At 47.8% G+C, this 16557-nt stretch overlaps 1 protein-coding gene across 3 annotated transcripts in view; it reads right to left on the minus strand.

Annotated features, from left to right (window-relative positions):
- SNORC (secondary ossification center associated regulator of chondrocyte maturation) overlaps positions 1 to 16557 on the minus strand; it is a 308685-nt gene that overhangs the window by 98805 nt on the left and 193323 nt on the right. The window lies entirely within an intron of this gene.

Here is a 16557-nt window from a genome sequence, read left to right on the forward strand (position 1 = left end):
TTTTCCTAATGCACATATTTGTAAATTAATGTGAAGTATTTAGTAGTGTGTACGTGTTATAAATGTACTTTTTCTTTTTCTAAAGGAAAAGCACTGACGACAATCATTTATTAAGTGTTTTTATTGCGTGCCAGTGAATGGTGTTTACTAGCACACACCACCTTCCCTGAGTAGGCCTTGGACTGCTCTGCGACACTGAGAGGGTCATGTGCTACGAGTTGTTTGGTTTCTAGTGGAGGGTGAATGTGGACCTAATACTTGTGCAGGCCACACCTCTAATATTCCGTTTCCCTACATGTGGCCTTGGAGTAGCTTTGCAGGGCTGTAGCCTTGCCTGATTAATTTCAAACCTGAGCGAGCATATTGTGTCTGATTTGTTGCTTCCAGAGCATTTCTGTCCAATCCAAGATTATGTGTGAGTCCCAACATGGAGGCATGTTTGGAAGAGTGTGAAGTGGCATATGACATATTAACAGCAGCAACCTGTGCCGGTAAGAGCGGTGGGGCCGGGTGTGGGGGGGGCGGGATTTCAACAGACGATGAGGGAAAAATAATTATTTAATTTTCCCTCGTGGTCGTCTGTCGAAACCTCCCTCACACCGGCCCCACCGCTCTTACCTGCACGGTCGGCTGCTACTTATTAAGGTATCAAGTGTATGAGAAATTCGTGGTGATAACCGAGACATGTAGATTGCCGCAACTCTTAGGCACCAAAACGTAAATAAAAGTATGATGTCCGGGGTGGGCATGGTGGCTATCAATTGGATTTTGTTGTTTGTTCTATAAATATAAAACATCAATAAAAATGTATTATAAAAAAGAAAGGTAGGAAGTTACTGACTTACGCTACACAAAATATTGTATTAATATAATGACTTGCCACCTAAGTGGGTGTAGAGATCGATGTTAATTTGATGATAAAATTCGGCCAGTCAAATAGCTCGCCTGAAATGTGTCTACTGCTTCAGCCCTACTGATATTACATGCAACTGGATCTGTCCGGCCTGTTCTCCCTACCAAGTGACTGACTCTGCCCGGCACAACTGAAAAAACATGAAAATGGTTCTGCACTGGCCATGTAAGCCAACCCTGGGACTAGCTGTGCCCTGCCCCCATAATCTTGCAATGTAACTGCCCGCACCAGTCTCACAGAGCTACTGGCTCTCCCCTGCCACATGCTTTGCTCTGCATGGTTCTGCTAGCTAGCCTTGAACTTGAGATGCCTCAGCCCTACTGACATGGCAGGAAACAGGCTCAGTCATAACTGCGCCGACGTGGCATCTGACTTGCTTTGCCCTAGCCCCCCCATTGACCTAGGATGGGAAATGTGTTGGACCCAGTCCTCTAAGCTGACGTGGGATAAACCCTACACGCCACAGTCTGCCATGCGCCTGGTCTGCCGCAGCCCTCCCCCAGCCCTGCTGATCCTGCAGCTGACCAGGCTTCCTGGCCCCAGAGGCCTGCCGTGTGACTGGTTCAGACACAACCAAGGGCCTGTTCGCTTATGAATCTCTCTCCCCAGCCTGTCAGACAAGCCAAGGAGAGAAGTACATTTAAATCAGGCATCAGCCCCAAGCCCCCGCTTGGCCAGGAGGTTTCTAAATAAAATGTGACCAGTCAAACCGATAGGAAAATAAACAAGCAATTTAGGTCTCGCATTCGTCAGAGCTATTGGCGTTGTAAATAAAAATGTCTTTTATCTATGTGTTTTGGTTTGGAGTGTAGTGGATGTATGAACAGAGACACGGCTGTAGCACTGCCTAGGGGTTTAGAATGAGGAATAACCGACTGGACTGCCGAAGCGGCTAGAAACACAGCCTAGAGGACGAGGAATAAGAAATTACCACCAGGAACAGAGACGCAGCTGCAGCACTGCATAGAGGACTTAGAATGTAGAATTACCGACAGGACCAGAGTAGCATCTAGCAGCACTGTTTAGAGTACTTAGAATGAGGAATTACCGACAGAGCCAGAGATGCAGCTAGCTAGCAGCACTGCCTAGAGGACTGAGGAATTACCAGTGGGACCAGAGAAGCAGCTACAGCACTGTCTAGAGGACTGAGAATGAGGAATTACCACTGGGAACAGGGACGCAGCTGCAGCACTGCCTACAGGACTTAGAATGGAGGAGTTACCAATGGGAACAGAGAAGCAGCACTTTCTGGAGGAATTACCACTGGGAACACCGACACAGCTGCAGCACTGCTTAGAGGACTTAGAAATATGGACTTACTGACTGGACCAGAGAAGCAGCTGGCAGCACTGCCTAGAGCACTTAGAATGAGGAATTACTACTGGGACCAGAGAAGCAGGTAGCAACACTGTTTAGAGGACTTAGAATGCAGCTAGCAGCACTGTCTAGAGAATTAAGAATAAGGAACTACCACTGGAAACAGAGAGAGCTGCAGCACTGCCTATAGGACTTAAAATGTGGGCATTACCAACAGGACCAGAGAAGCAGCTGCAGCACTGTTTTGAAGACTTAGTATGAGGAATTGCTGATGTAACCAGATAAGCAGGTAGCAGCACTGCCTAGAGGATTTAGAATGCAGTTAGCGGCGCTGTGTAGGGAATTAAGAAAGAGGAATTACCACTGGGAACCGAGACAGAGCTGCAGCACTGCCTATAGGACTTAAAATGTGGGAATTACCGACAGGACCAGAAAAGCAGCTGCAGCACTGTCTGAAGGACTAAGAACTAGGAATTACAAATGGGACAAGAGTAGCATCACTGTCTTGAAGACTTAGCAGGAGAAATTAATGATGGGACCAGAGTAGCAGGTAGCAGCACTGTCTAGAGGACTTGGAATGAGGAATTACCACTGGGACCAGAGAAGCAGCTGCACACTGTCCAGAGGACAAAGAATGAGGAATTTCCACTGGGACCAGAGAAGCAGCTAGCAGCGCTGCCTAGAGGACTTAGAATGAGGAATTACCGACAGGACCAGAGAAGCAGCTTGCAGCACTGTCTAGAGGACTTAGAATGAGGAATTACTGATAGGACCAGAGAATCGGCTAACAGCACTGCCTAGAGGACTAAGAATGAGGCATTACCACAGGGAACAGAGACACAGCTGCAGCACTGCCTATAGGACCTAAAATGTGGAAATTACCAACAGGACCAGAGAAGCAGCTGCAGCACTGTGTAGAGGACTTAGAACTAGGAATTACCGATGTGACAAGAGTAGCAGCACTGTCTAGAGGACTTAGAATGAGGAATTACCGACAGGACCAGAGTAGCAGCTAGCAGTACTGTCTAAGGACTTAGAACCAGGAATTACAAACAGGACAAGAGTACGAGCTACCAGCACCTTCTTGAAAACTTAGAATGAGGAATTACCGACAGAACCAGGTAGCAGCACTGTCTAGAGGACTTAGAATGAGGAATTACAGAGGGGACCAGAGTAGCAGCACTGTCTAGAGGACTTGGTATGAGGAATTACCGATGGGACCAGAGAAGCAGCTAGCAGCACTGTCTAGAGGACTTAGAACTAGGAATTACCGGCGGAACAAGAGTAGCAGCACTGTCTTGAATACTTAGCATGAGGAATTAAATATGGGACCAGAGTAGCAGATAGCTGCACTGCCTAGAGGACTTAGAACGACTAATTACCGATGGGACAAAAGATGCAGCTGCAGCACTGTCTGGAAGACTTCAAGTGAGGAATTACCACGGGTACCAGAGAAGCAGCTGCAGCACTGTCTAGAGGACTAAGAATGAGGAATTACCACTGGGACCCGAGAAGCAGCTAGCAGTACTGCCTAGAGGACTTAGAACTAGGAATTACCGAGGGGACAAGAGTAGCCAGGTAGAAGCACTGTCTAGAGGACTTAGAATGAGGAATTATCTACTGGGCCAGAGTAGCAGCTAGCAGCACTGCCTAGAGGACTTAGAATGAGAAATCACTGATGGGACCAGAGAAGCAGCTACCAGCACTGACTAGAGGACTAAAAATGAGGAATTTCCAGTGGGACCAGAGAAGAAGTTGCAGCATTGTCTAGAGGATTAAGAATGAGGAATTTCCACTGAGACCAGAGAAGCAGCTAGCAGCACTGGCTAGAGGACTAAGAATAAGGAATTACCTCTGGGAACAGAGATACAGCTGCAGCACTGCTTAAAGGACTAAGAATGGGGAATTGCCACAGGTAACAGAGACACAGTTGCAGCACTGTCTAGAGGACTTAGAATGGTGGAATTACTGACCGGACCAAAGAAGCAGCAATGCCTAGAGAACTTAGAATTAGTAATTATCTACAGGACCAGAGTAGCAGCTAGCAGTACTGCTTAGAAGACTTAGAATTAGGAATTTCCGACTGGACCAGAGAAGCAGCTGTAGCACTGTCTAGAAGACTTAAAATGAGGAAAGAACGAGGAATTATAGATGGGACCAGAGAGGCAGCTAGCAGCACTGGCTAGATGACTAGGAATGGGGAATTACCACTGGGACCAGAGAAGCAGCTGCAGCACTGTCTAGAGGACTAAGAATGAGGAATGCCACTGGGGCCAGAGAAGCAGCTAGCAGCACTGGGTAGAGGACTAAGAATGAGGAATTAAAACTAGGAAGCAAGACACAGGTGCAGCACTGGCTAGAGTACTGAGAATGGAAGAATTACTGACAGGACCAAAGAAGCAACTGTAGCACTGTGTAGAGGACTAAAGATGAGGAATTACAACTGGGTCCAGAGAAGCAGCTAGCAGCACTGGCTAGAGGACTTAGAATGAGAAATTACCGTTGGGAACAGAGACACAGCTGCAGCACTGCTCAGAGGACTTATAATGAGGGATTACTGACACAACCAGAGAAGCAGCTAACAGCACTGTCTAAAGGACTTAAAATGAGGAGTTGCCACTGGGACCAGAAAAGCAGCTGCAGCACTGGTAGAGGACTAAGAATGAGGAACTACCACAGGGAACAAAGATGCAGCTGCAGCACTGCCCAGAGGACTGAGAAAGGGGAATTACCACTGAGATGAGAGGCACAGCTGCCACATTTGTGACCAGGCGCTGTGCGTCCATTGGGGCGTTGGGGCGTTGCCCCCCCGCCCGCACCCGCCGGCGCCCGCAGCTCCCTCCTCGGTGTCTCTGAACTTAGTTTACTTAAGTTCAGAGACGCCGAGGGTGGGGAGAACTGACAATGCATGTCAGTCAGCATGACGTCGGACCGTGGGCGGTCCAGCATCATGTTGACTGACATGCATTGTCAGACAAGCCAGGGAAAGGCAGCACTGCAGCAAAAGTGTGCATGAGTGGGCATGGAGAGTAATTTTTAGCCTGTGCCCAGTCATGCGTACTTGTGTTTTTACTGCCTTGCGCATGCCCAGCCCATTAGGAGCCCCTCGGTCTCCTAATGGGCAGGCGGCGGGCGTAGCGTAAGCTCTGCCCTCAGCCAATCCTGGCGCTGCAGCAGCGCCAGGATTGGCTGAGGGGTTGCCACTCCAGTGCTGACGTGGTGTTCCGGTTTGAAGGGGGCAGAGGCGCCAACGCGGACCAGGAGCAGAGGCGGTCAGGTAAGTTTTTGTTTTCATTTTATTCAGTTCTCCCGCTGCTGGTGGTAGGGTTGGGGTGGTGTTTAGGGTTAGGTAGTAGGGTTGGGGTGGTGTTTAGGGTTGAAATTTGCTAGGGTTCCCGGAGTCTAGGGCTCAGGGCCCGATTCAGGTTCGTGCATAATGGTGTTGGGAAGGTTTTGGGTGGTTCGTCAAAATTCCATCCAGATTTGGCTGATTTTGGGGTGTTTTTGTGGGTTTGCGAGGGGCTTGTGTTTGGGTGAAAAGTCGTACCCCTTCCAGTGGATGGATTTGTGTAATTCTTGCTGAGATTCTTGGGAATGGCTGGAACTAGTGTCCCAGTGAGTTTGAAGATGATCCAAGTAGTGGAAGTGCGAAAATAAAGCATTTTTTGTGAAGGCCCGGATTGCAATGTTATCCAATGGGCGGTGTTGGGGTGCGTGGAGAAGTGTTTTTTAGGGGGTTCCAGTGGATCGACAGGAACGGGGCTGCTGTGAGTGGCAGGGAGGTGGAATTGATGGGTGTGCAGGAAGTTTGGGAGGAATCGATCGATGGGAAGGGTGTTTTTTGGCAAAGTCGAGGAAGGGAAAGAGCTGCCATAGGAGCCCATGTTAAACGTGAGTTTTGCATGTTTTTGGGGTTCGATTGTAGGGTGTTGCAGGTGGTTCCGAGTGGATTTGCTTCTTAGCTGTGATCAGAGTTGGGAAGGTCTAATTTTGATTGCAAGTGTTTTGAAGAAAATCCATGGAGGGGAAGGTGTGTTTTGGGCCTAGTTTCAGAGTGTGTTTTGACGCGACTTTAGGCCTTTGGGAGCTGGCGGTAATGCACATGTTTGGGATGTTAATTTAGGGTGTTCTATGTTTTTGGGAATGGGTTTAGGGGTGTGGGAGCAATGGTGGGAAGGTCTAGTTTGTGTGAAAAAGAGCAGTTTGGTTGTAGTTGAAGGGGAAAGGGAAAGGGTAATTTGGCCCTGTTTTCTAGGTGTATTTTGTGCCATTGGCGAAGATTGCCTGTACTGGGTAATTGCAGGTGTGCGGGATACGAATAAGCTAGAGCGATAGAAATAAACAGATAGCGGTTGGAGAGAGAGAGGTGAGGAGAGGTAGAGGCGAGGATAAACGGAAGCGTGTGCACCACACCAGGCTTGGCAGCTTTATCTCCCACCTTTGCGCCGAAGTGGTAAGCTAGTGTCCAGGTTATGTTACGGGGCACTCCTCCAGCACTTTTACGCCTCGCCATTTTCAAATGTCACCAGCCGCCCCTGTTTGTGACCAGATAAAGAAAAAGATTTACAGAAACAAGAGAAATGGAGCTGCGAGTGGAACATAATGAATGTTAAAACTAAAGATTGGTTGAAAGGGAGCTAGCAAGTAAAGTCACGTTTTTAACAATCTAATTATGTAACTGCTCAACTCGATCTTCAGTGACCCAGACTCTGTAGATCATAAGTGAAAGATAAGGTTATAAGGTGAGAACACACAGAGAAACGGTGGGTGGGAGGGGAAAGCAGTAGCACTGGTCAGACGCATGCGTTTATATAATTTCCAGAACATGAGGCAGGCAATCGGAAAAAGTAGAGTCCAAAAAGAACAGAAATGGACAGAAGTTAAATGAGCCCAGTAACAGGGCCAGTCACTATGGAAGGAAATGAGAGACCAAAAGGAGGGACAAATGGGCACAATTTACTATTCAAAAGTAAGGAATTTCGAAAGGCACCCAGAACAACCAATGACAAGCGACGAACCGGCTTGAAACCCATGTACTGAATACACCATGCCTCGCTGAGCAGCGCATGCGCGCCTCTAAACTCAACCTAAGAAATAAAGAATTTAGAAAGGCACCCGGAACAGTCAATGACAAGCGATGGGCTGGCTTGAAGCCCATGTACTGAATACACCGTTCCACGCAGAGCAGAGCATGTATACTGCTAAGTTAGACCTAAAAACTGAAATCCTCCCTGGTCTTTTACAGCAGTGCAGGCTTTAACAGGTTACAAAAGTGTCCACATATGCCGACGGCAGGGACAGAAAAAGATAGTCCAGTACTTTTCTATTCCCAGATCCAGATGCAAGGAGCGAAGAAATGTTTAACACTCCCGACTTGCCCAGGAGCAGGGTAAATACGTACTCCCTTACTCCCTTAAAATTCCACTGTCCAACTGTGGCAGGGCATTCCAAACACCTCCGTGTTTGACCTAGGGCAGTGGGTGAAAAAGGGTGTACTTTGATAATGCCTCTAGGTGTGCAAATAAGTGCAGAAGCGAGTTCATTAACCCCTCCCCTGCTCATGACGGAACCACTCCGTCATGAGCCACGGTCGCCGTGTGCTCATGACGGAGTGGTTCCGTCATGCTGCGGCCGTTGGCGGCCGCGCCGCCCACGCGGCGCTAATTCCCCGCCTTTGCGGGCGATTAGCGCAGTGGGCGGAGTCATGACGGAACCACTCCGTCATGAGCACAGCTCAACCGTGGCTCATGACGGAGTGGTTCCGTCATGAGCACCGCGCCACCGCGCTGCCCCCAAACCCCCCCCCCCCAGCGCTGCGGCGGAATTCCCGCCGCAGCGAAAGGGTTAAAACACATTCTGTATCTCCGAATGACATAGTGGAGTTTGAAAAGGAAATAATTACAATATGACATACAATAGTTTATTTGTATTATTATATTATCATTGCATACAAAGCGAGAATAAAACACATCATAAATTTGGCTAGTAAAAGGGAATGTGCAAACCTATGTCAAACCCCGAGGCTGTACGTCAGGATCTGCTCTGTTTATACTCAACCCTTGAATGGCTTAGGGTGGCATTTTCTTGAGATTGGAAGGTCCATGGCCTTTTGTTGCACCACTGTCCTCCTGTATGACAATCTGACCTCTGCCTAACAGAGTTTCTAGTGGGAAACCTGCGACCCATGTATCCCTCCTGGTCCTGACAGCTGTCCTGCTCTCCTGTGCGACTGATGTTCACAGAGGACATCTCTCTCGTCCCAGCTGACCCTTAACACATTGCCACCTCTAATATTACCTGTCCCTCTCCCTCTACCAGCTCGCTCTCCTTCATAGTATCTCTCACTCCCATTTAACCACCATGCTCCCCTGTCACAGCGCCTGCATCAGAACTTACCTACGCCAGTGCGCGGAGGGTAAAAGGGGATTCAGGTTGCTCCCACGCCACTGAGTTGTACGCAAGGCTTAGAACTGCAGAGAATGGGGCAGCAGATGTTTGGAGTCCTGGAGCAAGTCAAAAGAACTATACCGGTTCACTAACTAAACGGCATGGTTCCTGCTCTGACCTAGTAGCGTCAATTCAGTTTTAGCATGGCTCAATATGATCACATTCCCTTTCCAAGATGATGCCTCACAGTAATCAGTTCATACACACTTCCTCTTCTGGCCTTGTGTTCCCCTTTTCTTTTCAGAGGCCTTCATGTATATGTACCACTGGAACAAGTCTTCAGATTCTCATCCTCTCAGCCCCCAAGACTCCAAGCGGGTGAGTGTATTTGGTTATTTATATAATACTTACCTGTGTTAGCTTTTGGTCATTTTGCTAATACTGCATTCTGTATCATTTCAAAAGCTGGAGTACTTTATGATGATTCGTATGTTTGTTTGTCTCTCTACATTCCCATACCCTTATTTCCCTGTATCCCCTGAGTCTGGCCCATCGGTTTCTGCTATTCACATGGTGAACTGAGTGTTGTAGGCTATAGAGAGGCTGGTGGTCCGTCTTCTTCATCCTTGGTTCCTTACACTGATGACAGCATGTTCAACCTTCTCAGCCAACCCACTGCCTGCCCTAACGCCTGCCCATTCTCCTTCCCTGCCCCATTTCATCGCAGTGAGCCAGCCCTTCGCTGGCTCCTGGTTCCCAGTCTTTTCACCTTCCTTTAAGCATCTTCTTCTACCATGACCGCTATGACAGTGAGCTGTCCCGTTTGCTACTTTCATGTCACAAGCCATGCAGCGAAGCGTAGAATTTATACCAGAAATGCACAAATGTACACTTCTGAGCCTCCGCATCGAAACATCCTATACCAGGACACCTACAGCCTGTTGTCCTGGATGATCATCCTCAAGCTTGCTTCATCCTTTTTTAACAACCGGCAGCAAATCTCGGTGTTATAAGAAGTGTTCCTGAGCCATACTTAGTGGGACCCTGACTGGCTGCATGGCTGTGTGGAGGTCCAGCTCCAGGTTGGCTTAAGCTGTAGCTTGATTCAGAGCTGCTGAATTTCACATAGAAGGTCGTTTGTCTGCCCTGTGTCCTTCTGAACTGACAGCCCACTTGCCTCCTCGTGCGAGAGCACATCTTTGCCTCTCCATTTGCATGACTGTGACCTCCATGACCTAAAGCCATCAATACTCCTACTCATAAAGATAAGTTTCCAAGAGACCATGGACTCCCTGATCAAAACATTGTCTTAATTTCTTAATCACGCTAAATGGTTCAAGAGATATATACATTTATAACTTGTGCTGCCAAATATTTACACACAAGACTGGCTGTCTAGCTATATTTGGAGTTAGTAATAGGTTAATTAAAGACTTCCCAATGTGGATGTTGCAGTGTGTAACTACAACAACAGTACAGCTGTTAATAGCCAATCAAGGAAATGTCAAACCTCTCTGGACTTTAACATATGGTGGTGGGAGCTGATCTATATAGGTAGTATGGGATGATCTATTTATGACAAAAACAATGACTCCAAGAAAAATAAATAGATGGGAAACAATTGGTTTAACGTTGTATGACAATACTGAAATGTCTAGCAAACTATTGTATGTTTATTTGATTGCATGGTTGATGCGCTAATGACTAATACCAGGAGGTTCGTTTTTTCTATACCCTAAAGAATGTAAAGAAATACATCTTTATTACAATCTGGTTCCTAGGTTAACCATTGTAGGAAGCTGGCTTTTTATGTGGTAGTGTCAATGTAAGTGCACAATATTAAAAAAATACCGGCGACCCTTATTGGTTTACAGGCCTTAAATTAATGATCCCAAGTGCTCTATTTGTTGTAGTATGGTCGAGCAGTTTAGGCTTATCAGAGAGTAGTGTTAAGCATTTGTTGCACACACACAGTCAATAAATAAGACCCACACTCAAGAAGAAATTTGAGAACAAATTTAGAAAAATAACACTGAATTTTATATAATTTTAGACACCAAGATCATTGGATTCAGTTAGGTACTTTCGGAGATAGGATTTTTATAGTAAAGCAAAAATATAGGAAAATAAGTGTTTTAGAGGTGTGAGCCTTGAGCGCAGTAATGTTATCCAATGGGAGAAGAAAACACAGCATACTCATACTTGCAAGCATTTCTGGAGGGTACATTTTGGAGCTAAAGGTGCTTAGGGGCCAAGGTCCGAGAAACCACCAGCAGTTCGGTTTTACCTGCGCTGGTGAGTCCGGATGCAGAGGTGCTGGTGACGTTGGTAGCCTCGAGCGCTATGCGTAAAAGTCAACAGCGAAGTACCAATGGAAGAAAGGCTGAAAGGGGGGACTTGGGGACAACTCCAGCAGAATCCAAAAAAGAGGCTCTGCTCTTGAGGGTCTTTGGGGCAAGGGGGCATCCTTGGTTTACTTGAACTCCGATTTTGAAGCTCGGTGCAGAGGTGTTTTGTCTGGCGGGCAGCTTGCTTCAGAGACTAACTTTACTTGGGTGACCTGGAGAGGGAAATTAAACAGAACAGCAGGGCCACTCTCGGTGGAGACCTCATTTATCCTGAAGTCTCTCGTCTGCAGGTTGGCATTGGCGGTGTCTGGGCTGGACACTCAACAAGCCTTGGTTGCTGCAAATGTTGGTGCTGTGAGGCTCCTACAGGGTCTAGCCTTTCTAAACTCACTGGAGGGACGGGGACAACCTCCTAGAATCACAGTGATCTCCTTCTGGTGAAATGTTCCCTTGGTAGACCCCGTGGTCAACAAGACGGAGTATCGGACAAGTGCATTCGGTGCCTGCAGTGCAGTGGCTCATCTACCCCAAGGGAGATGCTGGTAGGTTGTTGAATCGCTGGACCGCACTCCCAGACTTTGGGAGGATGCACAGCTTCTGTAAGAGTCGGGTCTTTGCAACTGTTTGGACAGCAGCAACCCGGCAGGGTTTGGCGCCAGTATCAAAGCTGGTCCACAGTTCTTGCAATGTTGGCTCTTCTTAGTCCTTCTTTGGTTCCCAGGTAGACAAATTACAATTCCTGGTGTCAGGGAGACCCCAAAATACTGAATTTAGGGGCATTTAGGGGAGTGCAAATGGGCTACTTAACCCTGTGGTGACTACACCCCCAAGATGACCACTTCCTGTGGAGAGTGGGTATAATCCTAACCCAGAGTTCATAGTTTCACCAAATTCAAAATGGTGAAACCCTTCCTTGGCTGTCCACTTCAGGTGGCCCACCTTAGGGGTGTGCCTAGCCTGAAAGTGCAACATGCCTACTATCTAATTTCTCGCCTGTTCTGATGCCAAATGGGCCCTAGGGAAGTGGGTGGCATTCCCCAGGTCCAGGGGGAAGCCTTTGTCGCATATCAAATGATTTAGGCCCAGACCTCTGTACTGGGGTGAATGTATGACATTTTTCTCCATTCTGTCCATCAATTGTTCATTTTGCATATCAAATGCGGCACAGGCTTTGAAGCCTCTGGCCTTGACATGCTAAGTCACTAGCCATCCTGCTGGGGGAGCTGTGATCACCTTCTGCCAGAGCAGGCATTGTTTTTTAATTCTGAGAGCACGGGCTCTCACCTACAGGGGGTCAGAAACTCATGTGTGGTAGCTGGCTGGGAGATACCAGTCAACCAGCACACTAGAGGACTAGTATGTTTTCAGGGAGCATCTCTAAGGTGCCCTCTGGGCGCATGTCATGATAAATCTAGTACTGGCATCAGTACAGATTTATTAATACAAGGAGTTTGATACCAAACACCATTAGTTTCAGTGTAGCCATCATGTAGCTGAGTAACTTGTAATGACCAGTGCCCAGTACAAGTCCTTAAGAAAGCTGCCTGATCACTTGCAATATCAAGTAATGGAATTCGACATCACAGGGGCCTACCTGCTCCTACAGATGTTCCCTCACTTGTAATATAATGCACCTTGCCTTAGGGCTCTAAGGCCTGCTGCAGGGGTGACTTACATATAGTATATGCAGTGTACCATGGCAAGTCACACAGGGAGAGTGCCATGTTGTGTTTTCAATATAGTTTGCCTATTCCACGCCTCCAGCAATGGCAGTCTGCATGCAGTTTTTAGTGGGTCCCTGTGGGAGGCATAATCCATGCTGCAGCCTACAGGGACCCTCTTAAGTACCCATGCCATGGGAACCCGGGGTACCATTTACTAGAGACTTACAGGGGTGCCAAAGTACTTGCCAATTGGGTTACAATTAGAAATGTAACTTGTTTTAATGGAAATAGCACAGGCGCTGGTGGTCTAGTCAGCAGGCACCCAGTGCATTCTCAGTCAAAAAGCATCAGTACTAGGGCAAAAAGTGGGGGTGACCATGTCAAAAAAGGCACTTTCCTACACCCGTCCCTAGTAGAGGTATAAGTATTGAATTATTTCTTTATCTCTCATGAAGGTAAGGCATCCGTAACAACAGTAACATCACAGGGTCTCTTCTCTCCTGGCATTATCCTAATATGTTGGCATGTGTCCCTTTATCTGTACCCTACACTTTTCCTACTGCTTACCTCCATGTGAGAATTTGGGACGTCTTTTCCAGTACATTGAACAATTTGTTGAGAAAACTCACCTCGCCCTGAACCTCCCAAATGAGACAGATCACTTTATGCACCACTTCAAGCTTTCATTTTTTCTTTTATTTACAGTCTTATATGGCACAAACAGGGATGAGAGATCCTTTTACAATGGAAATATAATAAAAGTTATAGATGTGCTGTACAGATAAAAATAAAACAAATGCTATGCAGAAATAAGACCATATTAACAACAATTAAAAGACCATAATAACAATTAGGCAGTGAATAAGAAGATGACTTATTCGGATATAAGGAGTTAATCCACGATTAAGAAGTAAAAACGACAACTGTGTAAAAGCTACACAACCATCACAAAAAAGAAGAAGTAAATCGATAGCAACATGAGATAAAAGCAAAACGTCTACAAGGCAGGGAAAAGGCAATGTTGTTGAATGATTTCTAAGAGGGGGAAAGGGACAATAAGGTCAAGTGAAGGAAGAGAAAATTGAGACAACTGTGGGAATTACGTCATCAAATACAAACATGTAGAAATAGGTTCTATCGAGTAAACATTGAAGGGGGAACCGAAAGAGTATGTTCAACAACCAACGACAGTTACAAGGACCTAAATGGGAAGTGTCTTTGAAACAAAAGCGGTTTAAACTCCTTCTTAAATGACATTTGTGAAACAGGGATGTGTACCGCAGGCAATATATAAGCATAGATGTCATTTAGGGGTCACCAGGGGTCGCAGCATGCCTAGTTGTGACCCCTGGCACTGCCTTTACGAACCCTAGCGTAAGCAGTGGCAAAATCGGTGGCAGGAACAGGAGCAGCTCGTTCTTATGGACATCGGTGGGGGCTTCACTCACCTCGTTTTTAGGTCTCGCCTGACACAGCGCATGCGCTGGTCTGGCGAGACTTATTGAGAGGGCTCCAAAAAGTGCTACCAGGCCAGCCTAGAGCTACAGTGAATGTGCGCGCGCGCCGTGCTTTACCGTGATTACTTGCGGCCGCACAGCCGCTTTGATGTTTGATCGTGATCGCGATCACTTTCACTTTCGCGGCTGCACGGCCGCTTTGCATTGCCAATAGGTCTCGCTTTTGGGACCTTATAAGTATTTAGTAATGCAACTGTTGCATGGCTAAACACTTATAAGGTCTCAAAGGCGAGACCTATTGGCTATGCCAATGCTTGTTGTCATTTGTGTATTATACTAATAGTGAATAATATTACATTAGTCGCTATTAGTTTAATAAACAAAATAGAGTGGAAATAACTGCAATATGACTTTCCTGGCAGCTGAGGTAAGTAAAAATGCTTTTAAATGTATGTATGTTGTGTGCATGCTTGCAGTTTTTTGTGTGTTTAAGTAAGGGAGCGTGTGTGTGTATGTGTGAATGTGTGTGCGTGTGGAGGCAGAGTGTGCATCTATATGTGAGTGTGTGTGTATGTGTGAATGGGTGTGTATGTATAAGCATATGTATGTGTGAGTGAAAGTGAAGGTCAAGGGGCTTGTGAAGTCACTTCCGCTGCCCCTGCATTTTGGTGAATTGACGTCCATGAATGTAATTCAAAATTTTCGTGGCAGTCATGGCATGATTGAGGCATATAGTATGCCGAGGCTTCCAATAAAAGGGCTCCTTGCTGCGTATGGACACTGGCTTCTAGACATCCATTTTGGGACCAATCTAGCTATTGCAAGAGTCCTTGGTGAGCCCTGAGAAACAATGTCCTTTCAGCACACTACCTACTTAGCTTGTTCTCATTTAACCATCTTGCATCGCATCATATGCTGTGCTTCAACAATCTCCCTGTTGCTTTACCTAGCTTGGGATTGTGCCCGCTCTTCTCATTCTTATAAGCCAATGTTATTTTCTAAGTGCACTTGCATAGCGCTGTGCAGTTTAACTCTGCACCCACAAGGGGGTGACCAGATAGTTCCATGTCACTGGGACACTACTTTTCCGTTCTTTGTTTTATACATCGATGCAATCTGAGATCTGTAAACTTAGTTCATTCTGATTGAGCCAATTGGACCAACACACTTGATAACCATGATATATAAAAACAAAGTCTAGGAATGCCGCTGCCCGCGTCCCACGCAGTGGGACATCAGCAGGGCAGCTCTCTAGTGGCCGCCCGTCGCAGCCTTCCCCCTCCCCCTTCTTCTGCCTCGCGCGCGAGGCCACGCCCAGGGAGGAGATCTCCCAACTAGCGTGTAGGTGGAGGCGGGCCGTTTGGGGGGGTGTGGCTAGCCCCCCCCCCTACTTAGGCGTCCCTCTCGCCCAGTTCCTCCTCCGCTTCCTGCGCGCCTCTCCTGCTCGGACACGCGTATTGCCTGCCGCCTGCACCACGCTACTTCGATCGGGGCCCCCCATCAGCGTCGTCGTGCTTTTCGGGATACCATCAACTTTCGGTGAGTCTTGCTAACCTCTCCCACCCCGGCCCTGTCCCTGGGCATGACCAGGTGGACGGGGCCCTGTGGCCCGGATGGCCATGGGTGTGGGGGGCGCAAGCAGTGGCCCGTGTCCCTGCGGGGCGATGCGGGTGTTGCTGGGGGGGCATTTTTCGTGGCGCGCCTGCGGGGTGGCAGGGTAACGGGAGGTCCAGTATCGGACCGGGCGGATGGTTGCGAGTCGTCCAAGTGTACGCGTGTTGTAGGCACCGCCCCCCCCCCCTACACTGTGCGCGGCCATTTTGCCTTGGGTCCATCGCGTTCGAAAGGTACAAGGTCCTGGAAGGTATGCGTGACACGGCGCAAGTCGGGCCGATTCCGGGCAACAGGAAGCATCGAGGGTAGAGTGGGGGGGCCTCTCCGCAACATGGCGGGCCTCGTGGCTGTCGGGTATCGGTGTGGGCGTCGCGTCCACAGATTTGCTTTGGCGCATCGAGAGCAGATGCTCGCACTGCATCAGTATGCCGAATCACAGTGTGGCAGTATGTACATTTTCTGCCCAATAACTTAACCCCCCCCGCCCGTACCAGTATGTGCAATGTAAGGCGCGGTTAGTGCAATCGATCCGATTCGGGGGTCTGAATCGCGTTATATAACATTACGCAACACAAATAAGAATGCTCCCTTAGCCCGCGAAATATACGCGGGCCATCGAATGATGTGGCGCGTTTACGGGCCGCGGGGGGTTGTGAGTCTGTAGGACGTCGCGTCCCATCCTGTGATTTTTTGGGCAATAACTTGACCCTTTCCCGCATCCTGAATTTGTAATGTAATTACGGGGATCGTGTAAACCGCTCCAATATCCCGGGTTGAGTTGCGCTATATAACAAAACGCAATAACACTAACAATGCTCCCTGGCGCGGCGAAAGCTACACAGGCCATCGGACGTTGT

This window comes from Triturus cristatus, chromosome 11 (assembly GCF_964204655.1).
Source record: "Triturus cristatus chromosome 11, aTriCri1.1, whole genome shotgun sequence".
Classification (NCBI taxonomy): Eukaryota; Metazoa; Chordata; class Amphibia; order Caudata; family Salamandridae; genus Triturus; species Triturus cristatus.